Source organism: Tamandua tetradactyla, chromosome 19 (assembly GCF_023851605.1).
Source record: "Tamandua tetradactyla isolate mTamTet1 chromosome 19, mTamTet1.pri, whole genome shotgun sequence".
Classification (NCBI taxonomy): domain Eukaryota; kingdom Metazoa; phylum Chordata; class Mammalia; order Pilosa; family Myrmecophagidae; genus Tamandua; species Tamandua tetradactyla.
In genome coordinates, this window is record NC_135345.1 from 19,506,677 (window position 1) to 19,521,485 (window position 14,809).

The 14,809-nt window shown below is 37.5% G+C and overlaps 1 long non-coding RNA gene across 2 annotated transcripts in view; it reads right to left on the reverse strand.

Annotated features, from left to right (window-relative positions):
- LOC143663500 (uncharacterized) overlaps positions 1-14,809 on the reverse strand; it is a 143,025-nt gene that overhangs the window by 34,302 nt on the left and 93,914 nt on the right. For both annotated transcript variants that reach the window (XR_013165969.1, XR_013165967.1), the window contains one exon: positions 4,575-4,642. This is a non-coding gene — a long non-coding RNA (uncharacterized LOC143663500). The remainder of the gene's footprint in view (positions 1-4,574; positions 4,643-14,809) is intronic.

Below are 14,809 nucleotides of genomic sequence, written 5' to 3' on the forward strand. Positions count from 1 at the left end.
AAGGCTGACTTAATTTCCATTGTTAGTGTTCTAGTTTGCTAGCTGCTGAAATGCAACACACTAGAGATGGATTGGCTTTTAATAAAAGGGGATTTATTTCATTAGTTCTGCAGAGGAAAGGCAACTAACTTTCAGCTGAGGTTCTTTCTTACGTGGGAAGGCACAGGGTGGTCTCTGCTGGCCTTCTCTCCAGGCCTCTTGGTTCCAACAACTTTCCCAGGGGTGATTTCTTTCTGCACCTCCAAAGGCCTGGGCTGAGCTGCAAGTGCTGAGATGAGGTATGCTGAGCTTCTTGGGCTGTGCTACATTGAGCTCTTTCATTTAAGCACCAGCCAATTAAATCAAACATCATTCTTTGCAGCAGGCATGCCTCCTAGCCTACTACAGATGTAATCAGCAACAGATGTGGTTCACACACTCACGTCCACAGCAATAGATCTAGGCACCTTCACCCGGCCAAGTTGACAACTGAATCTAACTACCACAGTAAGTATGGAATATTTCCATTAAGGAACAAGTAACTTCTTGCCGGAACAAGTTCTTAAGTCAGAGAGATTCAAGTGGTATCTTACGTATCTTTATGAATTGACTTCCGAGTAGAGAAACAAGTATTTACACACAGCCTGGGAGCAAACAAGGAAAGAAGATGGGAGAACCATGTGCCATCATCTGAAACATGTAAATATAACAGAGGGAGAAAAGTTCAAAAGGGTGATCTATGTTTACAAACACACACACACACAATTCTTACTAGGAAAGTCACTGAGCACAGATTAATATCTTATGGAAAACACTGAAGTTCAGTTGCCTGAACCAATTAAAATCAAACTGACCAGAGTAACATGTAACATCAGCCAGGAAACAGGGCTCAGGTAGGAGTACTCAATGGATTTTTTTTCTGTTCAGATATCATTTCTTCTATGAAATAATTCCACAGAGACCAAAATAGTATACTACCAAATATTATTTATTTATTTCAAATTAAAACATTGCTCATCCTCTCTAGGTGGGAAGGGTTTCTACAAAAATAAGCAGGGAAAAGCTGGTACTTACAGAAGAAATTGCATTTGAATGAAACAAGCATGAGAAAACTCATTGTATGAAAGGGTTTCCAAGGAAGCGACAGGAGAAGAAGAGCTTCATTGGATTCATGAGATTAGAATAGTAAATAAGAATCCCTGAATTCAGCCAAACTCTTCCTGGAATATCAGATTATGAGGCCAAGATAAAAACTAAACTGAAAAAATGGACATTTCCCATTTAAATTCATCAGTACTGGAAAAGGCCATTGAGACACCAGAACCATTTGGCCAGATCATCTATATTGATCAATTTATATCAGATGATGGCTTTGTGTCTCAGCCATACTTATTTCACTGAGGGTCAAAAAATGCTTACAGAGAATCTCCCAGCCCTTTAAGCAAGTCTCTAATGGAACAACCAACAAGTATGTATTCTTTATCTTGTTCAGTATTTATGACGTCACCCAAGCGTTTGGAGGTGAAGAAGCTTCACAGTATTTTGGTTCCCTAAGTACATGGATGAGTCTCAGCTGTGATATCCTTCATGTCACACAACTTATATTAGTTTTCAACCATCCTGCTCTTCATTTTGTTAGACTGTAGTTGAACCTTAATTTGCTTAAGAACAATGTGAGAAGTTAAGAATAAAGTTCGATATTGTAGATAGCTGTTGATATTTTCAGATATTATTTTTAAAAAGACTCCTTTATACTTTGGCTCTGCTGATTTTCATTGTTGTCAACATAGTGCATTAGAACAATATGAGATGGATAAAACAGGAAGTGAAACTAAAGGAGTAATTAATAGGGAAAATAAAAATAAAGTCAAAAGTAGAGTTGACAATGTGCAAGAGCCCTGACATCCTTTCACTATTCTGGATATAGGTTATTTTTCCACATCTTGAAACTGTCACGCATTACAAAATGCTACTCTGGGAAAAGTGATATTGATAAAAGATTTATTTCAAGAGTAGTGTTTTAAATAAAACTATAAATAGAATATAAAGCAGCCACTGAGGTGAAATTGAATATAAGCGGATGTAGTATAGAGTACTAGAGAAATTATTTTAAGTCCCTCCCATTGTGGTTAAGAGAAAAACAAAAACAAAAAGGGAATGTCATTGTCCATCAACTGAAATTCAATTCTGAAAGTCTGGCATTTCCAAAAATCTGAGTTTTCCCAAAACTCTGCCATTTCCCAAAGCAATATGAGGTTTGAAAATGAAATGATTGTGCCTGGAGAGGAAATGGGTGTGGGTTTTGTGGCTCCCAGACAGCGGAAAGGAAAATCATTGTGTCTCAAGCCAACTCGTGTTTTCTCAGGCTTAGGGATGTTGATGGTTTTATAGGCAAAGGCAAGAAAACAACCTGATCATTGGCTTCTTTTTTACTACCTCAGGTCATTCCAACATGTGGTTTGGTGTTGAGAAAGGCTGAAGACATGAAAGAACCTATCTTTTAGCCTCTCAGATCCTGATTCAATATGTCATGAAAGCACTGCCAGAAATGAAGAGAAAGGAAGTGTATCAGAGTCTAAGAAAAGCAGCAAAGGAAGAGAGTTTTTGAAAAGCCATGAAAATAATCAGTAATCCATTTGACATCTGGCAAGGAAACACATCTGTAGGGGACAACTGGATGAGTAAATGAACTTTGATTTCTACATTTCTACTGAGTCTCTGTGTTTAGTACCTAAATTTTAAGCACAGGAAGATATTTGAAAATGTGCTTTCTGCAAAAGTTTGTTTCATGGAATACAGGAAATATCTGGAGTAAATTCAAGTGGCTAATGGCCACCTGGGCAACTGATTGTTGTACTGTTTTGTTACAGAGCTATGGGTATTTTGTTATGGGTAGCTAAAACATATTTGAGGGTCCCCTAAATGCATGTGGTCTTGCCAGCACTTCTGAGAATCTAGCTTGAAATGAGGCAAAAGATACCTCAGAACACGTCAGACAATGGAGCAGTATCCTGGACTGAGCACACACAATAAAGGACTAGTCTAGTTAAAGTTAAAGAACATTTTCAATATATTCAAATTTCTAAAGAGCATGATGCCAATTGCTCCAATATATTTTGTAATATTATAAGAAATGTTTTTGTTCTATCTCTACTGTTAATTGAATTTAGTCTACCTCTTTATTCCCTGAGTTTCAGAACATGTAGAGCAAATGAATTCACAAATCAAGATGACCTGCAAAAATAGCATTCAAGCAGTATTTTTGAGGATCCATCCTGTAACCCTGTGTAAAGATAATGTGCTGGTTTATAATTCAATCCTCAAATTTTTCTTGACAAAAAAACCAGAAAATACATGCAAAGAGGCAAGAATTAAAGAGCAGATATATAGAAAATACATATTTTAATAATTACTACACTGGGTTATATATTAAGAGCCTTAAATGACACCTATCCTTTTGCTCTGTTGAGCTACAAAGAATCATATAAGAAGATATCCATCACATTATTAAAGCAAAGAAAAATCGAAAGCAATTTAAATATGTAATAGAAACTGGTTGCATTATTTCTAGGATTCACATGATGTGTTGTTAAAGAGCCAATAAAATTCACATCATAAAATGCTAGGTAAAACATATACTGCTAACAATATTTGACTTTCAGAGAGATATAAAACTATATACAGTATGATTCCAATGCACAGTGTACGTGTGTGTTGTGTGGGTGCTTATCCAAAAAGCAACAGTTCCTTCTATAAAATGTTTCCTAGATGGGTCTCTTTGACATGGGTCTTTAGGTGTGCTGATAGTTGGAGAAGCTTATAGAATATAAATGAGACTTTAATGGATGGGTAAAAGAAGAGAAAAGGAAAAGTTGCAGGAGGATATATCTCAGGAATTGTAGACATAAATGTATACACCAAGTAAATTTTGCAAAACCTACATATGAGAAAAAAGTTAGTTGCAAGGAATTTCAACTAGTGATAAAGTGTCACATTAGTTAGCGAGAGTATTTGAATAATGAGTGATTCATTAAGGTAGATATAAGGTTTTATATTAAATAGAAAGTATTTTTCATTATTTGGTTGTTTGTTATTTGGTCATGAAATAAGGATAATAGTGGCAAAAACAAAAAGTAGTTTAACTTTATCAAGTGCATGGAGTACTGCCAGGCAATGGTGTAAGTAGCTTGTGCAAATTAAATTACTTAAGTTTAAAAGCAACCATATAGTTACATAAATGCAGAAAGTCATGCACAGACTTTAAAAATATATAAATTGACATAGACTGAAGGACAAATGTGTGTGTGCATGTCGTCACTTATGTAGTAAGGACAAGAACTGAGAATCTATGCAGTCTGACTCCAGTCTGCACTTTTATCTCTAATCATTATGCTCTACTAATCATTCTTAGTTGAAACCATCTTGTTATATTTAGGGATACAAATAGCATTTTGGGGTTTAGGTGGGCAACATGAAATATGCCCGAAACTCTAAAATGAAGGAAGTTTCTAGTTTTAAGGAATATCAAAACAGGAAAAAAAAAAAAAAAAAAAAAAAAGCAAATAAAGGGAGAAAGAAAGAAAGTCTCCATTTACCTTAGGTGTCATGCTTCATCAAACTTCTCAAGCTCCCAAAGGTCTGATTTAAGATAGGAGAGGGTTACCTATCAAACCAAAGAGACAGTGGGGAAAGTGGTGGGCAAATCTAATCAGGTAGAAGCAGATTCAGAACTCAGCATAGTCATTTAGTAACGAACCGTAGCTTTTAGCATGCTATAAATATCAATGCCCTAGGGTGAACCCCTGTTCACCCCAGCCTAGTTACTATATTTCTTTGTGACCTTTTGATAGCTGTGCGGCTTGTTAGTGCTTCTGTTATTCTTGTTATCCAACAACACAGAGTATGATGCAATTGTTAGTGTTGTGGTTTTGAGGTTTAAACCAGAGTGCGCAACTGTGTTCCTCTCTCACTACTATTTGGGAGAAAAATAAGCCAAGACAAGTAAAAAACTGATGTTCTATAAATATGAGATACTTTTTATTCCACAAAATTTCTGAGGAATAAACCATAATGCATATAAAAGTGTCTAGCATCCACCAAAGAGCTTTTGCCACAGTAAGATTTCAATGCATTGAAAAAATTGTTTTCTTCTCCCTGACCTTAACCAGGTGCATCTTAAAGTTTATTCAGTTGCCCCTTCACGTCTCTGCTTATAGACTTCATCTGACGAAATAATTCAAAGGAGAGAGTGTTTCATTGGCTCATTCATTCACTACACATTTACAGAGTTCCCACTCTGTGCCAGGCACTATGAAAATCATTGTAAGACAAACAGAGATGTTCTCGGCGTCATAGATGATAATCTAATTCTGGGGAGAAAAGTGGGATGCGGAAGTCTAGCTCCAAAAATAAACTATTTGGTTCAAGTCCAATTTCCATCTCATAGGGATAATCTTTAGATTATCTGGTATACACACATTCTTATTTCTTTCATTGGTCATTATATCTCAGTTATGAACAATTTATTGATTGCATGAAATATCTTCTGCATATCCTCAAGATTTTCTTCTGAATATTACATGAATATTAGCCTCTCTGTGACTTTGTTAAGTATTTGTTCGACGGGGTTAACAACATTATTTAACATATAGGACTGTTTAATAATTATTAATTAGCACATGCAAAGTATTTAGAATAGTATGCTAGTACCCAGCGCATAATAAATGCTACATAAATATTAGTATTATAACTTATTCCAGAGAGCGCACCTATTTCAATGGGGAGCTTCAACATCACTGGTCATGACAAGAGATAATTTTAAGTAAAGAGGACCCATTTCTTGTACTCTAGAAACCTGCTTTCCTCCTAAGAAGCTGCCTCCGATGGTTGGAGGGAAGAAGAAATGTTGGTGCATGGAATAAAGAAGATTGGCTACATAGTTTCAGACAAGGCCATTGTTATTTTCTGGTTCCTAATAGTAGTACTAGTGTAGACATTATAGAATTATGGAAAGAAGTTTAAATGATATAATACAAAAAGGGATTTTAGCCAAGAAACTAAATAACAGCTTGCAATTATCAACTGCTTGGTTTGGGGCAGTTTCTCCTCAAAGCACTTCGTGGAAATTGAATTTTTTTTGCTCTGATGGTGGGTTTCATTATTGTAAGCATTTTATGAATTAGGAAACTGAGACAGAGAAGTAAAATGATTTACTTAAGGTCACACAGATAGAGGTAGAGTCAAGCTTTTAAATGAAAGAGTCTGAACCAGAGTTTTTAACCCCTAAACACTCCTGCTTCTGCTTGCTTCATTAATGCATTAATATCAATCAGAACATACAGAAAAAGATTGTTTTGTTCCATAGCAGGAGGTCAGGTGAAGAAAAATACAAGTCATTTGCTTCATTGAAAAAATATAAAACTGCTGTTCTCAGAAGAAGACAGAGACATTATAATACATTCATGTAATATTCAAAAGAAAAGCTTGAGGATATGCAGAAGATATTTCATGCAATCAATAAATTGTTCAAAAGTGAGATATAATGACCAATGAAAGAAATAAAAATGAGTGTACACCAGATAAAAGACTCATTCTCAATCTGCACAATGTGGATCTCTTTGTTTCACTAAAATATTGTTTTAGCATTCTGGATTTTAGTAACTGACTTGGATTGTTAAGCTAAGCATTTATCAAGAGTAAAGGCAGAAAGTCCAGATCAATAGTTGGAAACCATAGGGATTTGAACTTTAATATAAGCAAGAACTTTATAAGAACCACACTCATCCCAATCCAGGGTTGGGGTCTGGGGAGGTAATGAACCCAATTCTCCGAGGAGTTCAACTTTGACAAGGATATTACAGATCCAGAATTGGATAGGCTGTTTAACTAACTGACCCCTAAATTGCCTTTGACACCAGAGAGTCAGGGAAATCGTTAATTCCTTCATTCATCAAATCTTTCTTAAGAATCTGTATATTCAGCCCTGTACTAAGTGCTAGGAAAATGAGATGTGGCTTTTTCAGAAGATTATATCCATAAATAGTGCATAGTGACCCTAAAATCATGATCCCTAATTTCTGCATGCCCTTACAATTTACATACCAAAGCACCTAATAAAATAAGCAATGCTTGCATTTTATTACATTTATTTTTAGCACGGATGGGTGGGATGGGAAAGGTTTAGCAGAAATTAAATGATTCCAGTTCAAAATAGGAAGAGAACTAGGAATCATCAAGGGCATGAACATGTGGAGAAGGAAAGAATCTTTAGTAGGAATATGGCATCCATAATTATGCTGCCAAGCCCATATGCACACATACGAGAGGGCACAAAACACCTAACCTGGTCCACATGTAGGATTTAGAATCCAATCTAACACAAGAACAATGAGGTCATGCCACTGTGTCTTTCCAACACTTTATTGACTGTGTAATGGCATTTGATATTGCTAAGACATGGCTGTGCTGATAAACACTGGTGCATTGCAACAGAGACGTGTGCTGTGTATGATGAGTCATGCTCAACAAATTTGTGGCCAGTCTCTATAAGGTAAGAATAACAACAATAACAAAAAAGAGCAAGCTCAAATAATGGAGAACTGGGGAGTGAGAAAGTTGTCATTGCAAGCACAAGAGACCCTCAACTTTATGCAACACAGAGAGGGGTTTGAGCACATTCAGTTTTCCACAGAGTTCCAGGAATCTTCAATAGTTCAAATCCTGGATCAAATGCTAGTTTAATATAATAATGCTTCCAATGAAGAAAAAGCGCTTTTTTATTTGAGAGTCACTTTGCAGAAGTAAACATTATAGCCTCTTCTGGGTTGCCATGAGGTGTGGAACACCTGCCAAAAAAGAAGTGCAAAATAAACATCACCAAGAAAAAAGTTCCATGAGAACCTTCAGGATTTTGGGGGGGAGAAGAGGAAAAGCAACCTGAAACCTGAATTTATCCAGAAAACTAGTTCATTTATGTAACCTATGGTGATTGGCGGGAATTTGCTAGCTTTCATGAACCAATCCTCAACCAAGAAAAGGAACCCAACTCCAGGGAAAACACCCCTTAGAAGGAAAAGTATCTGACCCTGAAATAAAATAAAAATAATATACCTTCTAATCCAGTTGTTGGTTGACAAAACAAATCTATTTAACACTCTCCCAAGCAAACCATTTTTTTATAGGGTGATCTGCAAACATCTTTCCACTACACATGTGAATTCTCCACAGCCGAGTCCCTGCATATTTCCTATCTTCATTTCCTTCCACCATCTTCCTTACCTTCCAGTTACACCCTGCTCTGCGCAATGCTTGATGAGGACTGCTTCACACTTCGTGCCTCTGCCTTTGCAGAGGTGTGGAGGGCTGACTGGATGTCCTCCATACCTCACTCACTCTTCTCTCAACTCACAGCCTAAATATTTTACCCTACTGCAAAGCCATCCATAAGCAGCCTCCACTCTGCCCCATTTTATCACCCCACCCTTTGTCACCATTTAATAAAAACAAATGTTCTTTGCCCTTACTTTGTACGGTGCACAATTCTCATATATTAACTCATTTAATCCACACAATCATCTTCACACTCACTTATGTCTTCTTTTTAGGTAAAGAGACTGAGGCACAGAGGGAATGGATGATTTACCCAAGATCACACCACATGCACATGGCAGAAATGAGGTTTAAACTCAGAAAACAAGCTACTTATCAATTGGCTATGTTGTTTGCTTGGTTCATACTTGACTATCTCACTTCTTATGCTTTATTTCAAATAGTTGTTGACTTATCTGTCTCTGCCTTTAGGTGTGAGTGCCTTGAGGGCAGGATCTGAGCTATATATAGCTCTATCTGTTATGGAGATTAAGATAGAAGCTAGAAAATAAATTATCAGAAAGCAAGCAAAGAAAAGAAAGGCAGGTATCATATAGATTTTGAGGGAGAAAATGAAGGGTCAAAGGAGATAACCTGGGGTGGGGGTGGGGGGCGGGAGATTGGTGTTTTGAGGCTGTGCTGGCATTTTGTTTGTGTCTCTATGTTTTGTTTTGTTTTTAATTTTTCCATCCCACTCCAATCCCTGCCAGTGGAGGAAAGGACATGGTAAATGACAAAACAGAGACCTGAGGAGGAGAGAAGAGCAATGAGAAGCAGGGCTGATTGTTTAAGGATTTAGAAAAGGATCCAGGCCCAGCAATGGACCCAAGAGCCTCCTGGACGGGAGAAAGAAGAGAGGATCCCAAAGCTGGCTGCCCAATGACCCTGCTGATCCTGGACTGTGATGACCACTGGTTTCAAGTAAAGGAAAATTCTGGGAGGGCTCATTTTCATGAACATATTTGCAGAGAATGAACAATGGAGGGGAAGAAGAGTAGGTATTATTTGGATTAAAGGAGGAGGCTGGTGATTCATTTTAGGGAAATTGGGGAAACATCTCACAAAGGATACTTTGAGATGCAGGGCAATGCTGCTTCAGGGCACAGGTGATCAGATGCCACAAAGAACTACAAAGAAGAGCACTTTCCCCCATTGAGTGGAAGATTAAGGTTTGGTCCCCACCCAGCAAGGCAATGTGGTCATGTCGGTCTTGGTAGCATTGGAAATACCCTCATATTTCCCTGCACAAGGAATTTCTAGCAGCAATTGTGGCCTTTCATGAAAGGCTGTTGAAGGGGTATCTGGTAAATGCCCTCACTCTCTCCCCCTTCCTCTCTTGCCCTCCTGTAAGAAAGAATGAGTTATATGATTAATGGGAATGGGAGAGCCTGATGTCAATTGGGCCAACAGTTAATACATAAAAAAAAAAAGAAGAAGAAGAAGAAGACAGCTGGTGCAATCTTTCTCTTGTACTTTTTTTTGTTTGTTTATTTTGAATTGACTGCCTTTACTCAAGGAAGGACGGGGTCATTTTGAACTAATTTTCCTTGTGATAAGCAGACTGAGCATAAATTGCAGCTGATCTATACTCTCTTTGCTTACTACTATCCACCTAAAATTAAAGAGATAATAAAATATTTTTAATCTAGGAATGCTGGATTAAGTCATCCCTTGCAGCCTTTGGTAAAAACTGAGCACTCTAATCTAAATGCTACCGAATTTATGTTACTTCCTACATGACCCCTTGAGTGTGTTCTTGCTATAGATTAGAACTGGAATGGAGATGATCCAAGGCACATGAGAACCTCCCACAGGGAACATCAAGTGCCCATGCCTCACAAAAGACACCTGTCACAATGGTATGAGAATAGCCTTCAAATTGCAGAGAAATATTCACCAGGGTCTTGGACCATGTGGGGAAGTGATGTAAGCAGATTGTGGGGGGTAGATGGACTAGCTGACCAATACATCCATAAGATCATGACTGGTCATCCAAGCATAAATGGGGAAAACTTTGCTGAGAATTATGTGAACAGGCAGGAGCAAATCAAGGAAATGTAGTTTATTACCATGCCACAAATAGCCAAATACTATTTGGACTGGGAAAATCCAGGTTATATTAACGCTGAGAGCAGTTCTCATGGCAGATATTCTGAGGAACTTTTTCCTTCCACATGATATGAAAAAGGAAGTCAACACCATGTAAAGAGATCTGGATGTATTTTGGCAAGAAATAGGATTTTGGAGACAGAAAGATCTGAATTCAAAATAATATCTCTACCATTATGAGCTATGTGATAGAGGGCAGATCACTTAAACTCTTTGTGCTTCTCTCATATTTCTTGGAGAAAATATGACTTATATGATCACTCCCAGCCCAATCTGATCACGTGGGTAAACAACAGAAGGTAAACAACTTAACATTGTCTTTGTAGGAAGTCATAACAAATAAAAATCTAATATACTAGAATATTTAACTTGGTTTTCTTGGAGATGTGTTTATGTTGAATAATGTTGTTGGATCATAGCATAGGCTTCTGGGAAACAGTAGAAAGATTCTGAGAGAATTCTGTTTGAATGTCCATTGGGTTACCTTCAAGGTATAAGACTGCATTTAAGTTAGAAAATGATCTAAAACTCAGTTATCTCATGTGTAATATGGAGAAAATGACAGCCAGATTAAAATCCTGAGTTTGACACTTCAGCCTCATATCACCAACCAATTAGCAACAACTTATGTAACTTGAGCTTTAGTTTCCAATTCTGTATGAAGAAGATTGAAATATCCAAATGCAGTGTCTAGTTACAATGTTTGGTAAAGACAAGAATAAAGATTTTTTCTTTTATGCAAGTGATTTAATCTAGTTTACCCAGTGGGAAACCACTAAAGGCTATCATTGTGTATTCCTTAGTCAAAATTATTAATTGTAATTGCTTTTGTTAATAATACTTACTTATTATAATCAAAGCTCTATTTTTGAATTTATGCCTTAGGGGCAGTTTGCAGAAGCACAATTTATAAATGAATGAAAAACAATTAATAACAACCAGAAGAACAATTAATGATCTTAACAAAATGTTATGCAATCTACAATTGCAGAGATCATGTATAACACACAAAAAAGAACACTTAGTCCCACTTAACATGTGACTTCTCCAATATCAGCCAGAGTATTTCAACAGTGCAATCCCTTGTTGGGCTTAATAAGAGATGCTTCTATTAATCAACTGATGGTCAGATGTAGCTTAGCATAGTTCCTAGAGGTTCCTGGAGGTCTTCATTTCCAAACAGAAGAACTACAATGATACAAAGAATAAAATTCTCCATTATCTCCCTACAGCAGTGGCCAGTAAGGTGGTTTGTGATCTGGCAGCTACCTTTCTTTCATATCAGCTCATGCCATCTTAGTTTGTTACAGCTGCTATAACAAATACAACATGCTAGTTGGCTTAAACAGGAATTTATTGTCTCAGAATTTTAGAAGCTAAAACTCCAAAATCAAGGTATTGACAGGCAAGCTTTCCCAAAAGTTTGTAGCATTCTGGAGGTGGCTTGCAAGTACTCAATCTCTGCCTCTGTCTCATGGCTATCAGTCATTTTAGTCGTCTTTTGTGGCTTCTACTCCACCTGCTCTGTCCTCAGTCATCTGTGTCTCTGTCTATGTTTCTGTCCCTTATAACGACTCCAGTCATGTTAGATTAAGGCCCACCCTTATTCAATTTGGCATCATCTGAACAAATGAGTTCACAATCACAGAACTGGGAGGCAGGACTTGAAAATGTCTTTGTAGGTATGACGACTCAGAGCTATGTACCTCATAAATACATGTCATCATATTTCATAATTTTCTGTGAGTGTGAATGCTTGTAAATAAGAACTTTTGATGAGGTTACTTCATCTAGTTGATCTAGCTGAATCAGAATGGATTTTTAGCATATTACTGAAGACCATATAATGAATGCCACACATAGAGAGAAAACTGAAGGGAACATCCAGAAGCTGAACTTCAACAGAGTCTGGAAGAGAAGGTAGAAGCCAGGAGAGGCTACCATGTGCATTGCCATGTGACAGAAAAGTTATGGACCAAGGATCACCAGCAGCCAGTGCCAGAATGCCACATACACTGGAAGAAAACTTCACCTTGATGACATCTTGATTTTGGACTTCTCCTAGCCATGTAACTGTAAGCCAATAGATCCCTGTTGTTTAAGTCAATCCATTGCATCATATTTGTTTCAGCAGGCAGGAAAGTATAATGGTGGGGACATGATTCAATCTACCCCCTCACCTCACCCCTTAACATCCTATTTTGCTTCAAACCCTAATTCTATTCCTAAACCATGCTTCAATATTTTCTGTCTAGAGTTTTTATTTAGGAATAGCTTTCCCATGGATACTGTTATCCATAGGATATGAGAGACATGGCCAAGTCCTAATCCCTGGTCCTGTGGATGTGAACCCACTTGTCAATAGGATCTGTGAAGATGTTATTAATTAAGGTACAGCCAAACTGAATCAGGGTAGGCCTTAATCTGATATGGCAGAAGTAGACAAAATCTGCACACAGTGAGGAAGAGACAGAGGGAATAGAGATAGCCACATGATAGAGACTGAGTTTTGAATTGTCAGCAAGACATTGTCAAATCCTAAAGACTTCAGAGGAAGCCTGATCTTGCTGACACCTTAATTCTTGACTTCTAGCTTTCAAAAATTTGAGACTGTAAATTCCTGTTGTTTATGTCAAGTAGTCTGTGGTACTTTGCTACAGCATTTCTGGCAAACTGAGGCAGATGCTTTCTAATAGTATTCAAATCTTAGTTGTGTCTTGCTTTCTTTGACCCAACATCGAAGCTTAGTTTAGACAGGGAATGTATACGTGTTCTACCTGTATTTGTGGACTTCATTGTTTTGTTTGTCTTGGCCAGGTTACCATTCAGAGACCTAGCCCTGTTTCACATTAGTGAGCTTTCAGTATGCCCACAGTCAGCCTCACTCATCTCCATACAAGTGTCTAGATTTCTTATCACCTGGTTCCACCCGTCTGATTGGGATTTCCATCCAAAAGAAGATTAACTCTTAGAATAGCCAAAATTTCCCATCTCTAAGGACATACTAAAACATTCATGGAAGTGTAAATCAATGGGGAACAACTCTCCAATGCACCTTCTTTCTGCGTTTGCTAGGACCAATTTGATGAAGAGTAAATAAGTGGGAGTGAGCCCTTAAGAGGCATGTTCCTGAATACTTGATCATCATTGAATCACCTTGCCAACTGAATTTTTCCAGCTGCTGTAGGGTTTGATTTGCCCAAAGGGCTGTGCAAGGGGGAATCTGGCCAATGACGGTACCCATTCTTCCTTCCCGCAAATGAAAGCAACCCTTTCCCCAGGTACTACTCTCCTTCCCAAAATAAATTGTGAATAAAAATGTTTGAAAAAATCATTTTAGAGGGGCACTAAGTACTAGCTTGTTCCAAGTCCAATCCTGCCTCCACTTCTTCCATTTGTATTGCTAAGCTCTGGTACATTGCTTAAAAAATCACTACAATTGATCCAAACCACATAAACTCCATCCTTTACTTTGAAACTAAGCCAGCATAGCTAGATCTATTTCTCATTCCTTCTTCCTTTGAACTATTGTTACCTATTCCAGTGGGTAGATTTAGAAGTAGAACCTTGTTCTTTCCCAACTCTCCACAAAACCTGTCATGCTATGTGTGCAAGGCCAAGTTTCCCCAGAAAACCACTGTTGACTAATCTTAAATAAATAGAAGGCATAGGTACTAATACACAAAAGAAATGTGAGCCAACAAAAAAATAAATACAATTTCAGTAATCTACTTATAATCTTTTAATTTGTTCCAAAAGAAATTATTATAAAACTACTGGTTGAGCATACTAAAACAGGAATTTGGAGAGGTGGGAAAACACAGGAATGACACTCTGAAAGCATGTTTTTAAAAAGCACATGACCAATGAAAGAGCATTGTATTGAATGGAGTAAACTGGTCTAGAACTTAAAATCTCTCTCCACAAACTCCTGGGCAACCTTGGATGATTTCCTTAACTTTTATAAACCTCAGTGTTGTTTTTTGTCAACAAATACCATAAAAATAACACCACAGCAAAGATGGCATATGAAAAGCCATGGTACGCTCTCTAGCATGTAGAAGGCTCAATAGCCTTTTTCAGTAAATCTTTTTACAAATAATGAAAACAACACAAGTAGATAAAGTGGGAAAAGTGAAATTAGGGCCACAAAAGCATTCAAGATTAAACCATTACTCAAAGAAGTGAGGGAATCTCAGGAGAACAGTACTCAGAATATGTGGGCATGTTCAGTACCAGGTTCTTAAATGTTTGGAACCTGTCCTACAGAGAAGCTATCTTCAGACAAGTACCAATCCAACTGTGAAGACGAGCAAACTAAAACGGAATCAGAAAGTCTGTATTTTAGTTCTAT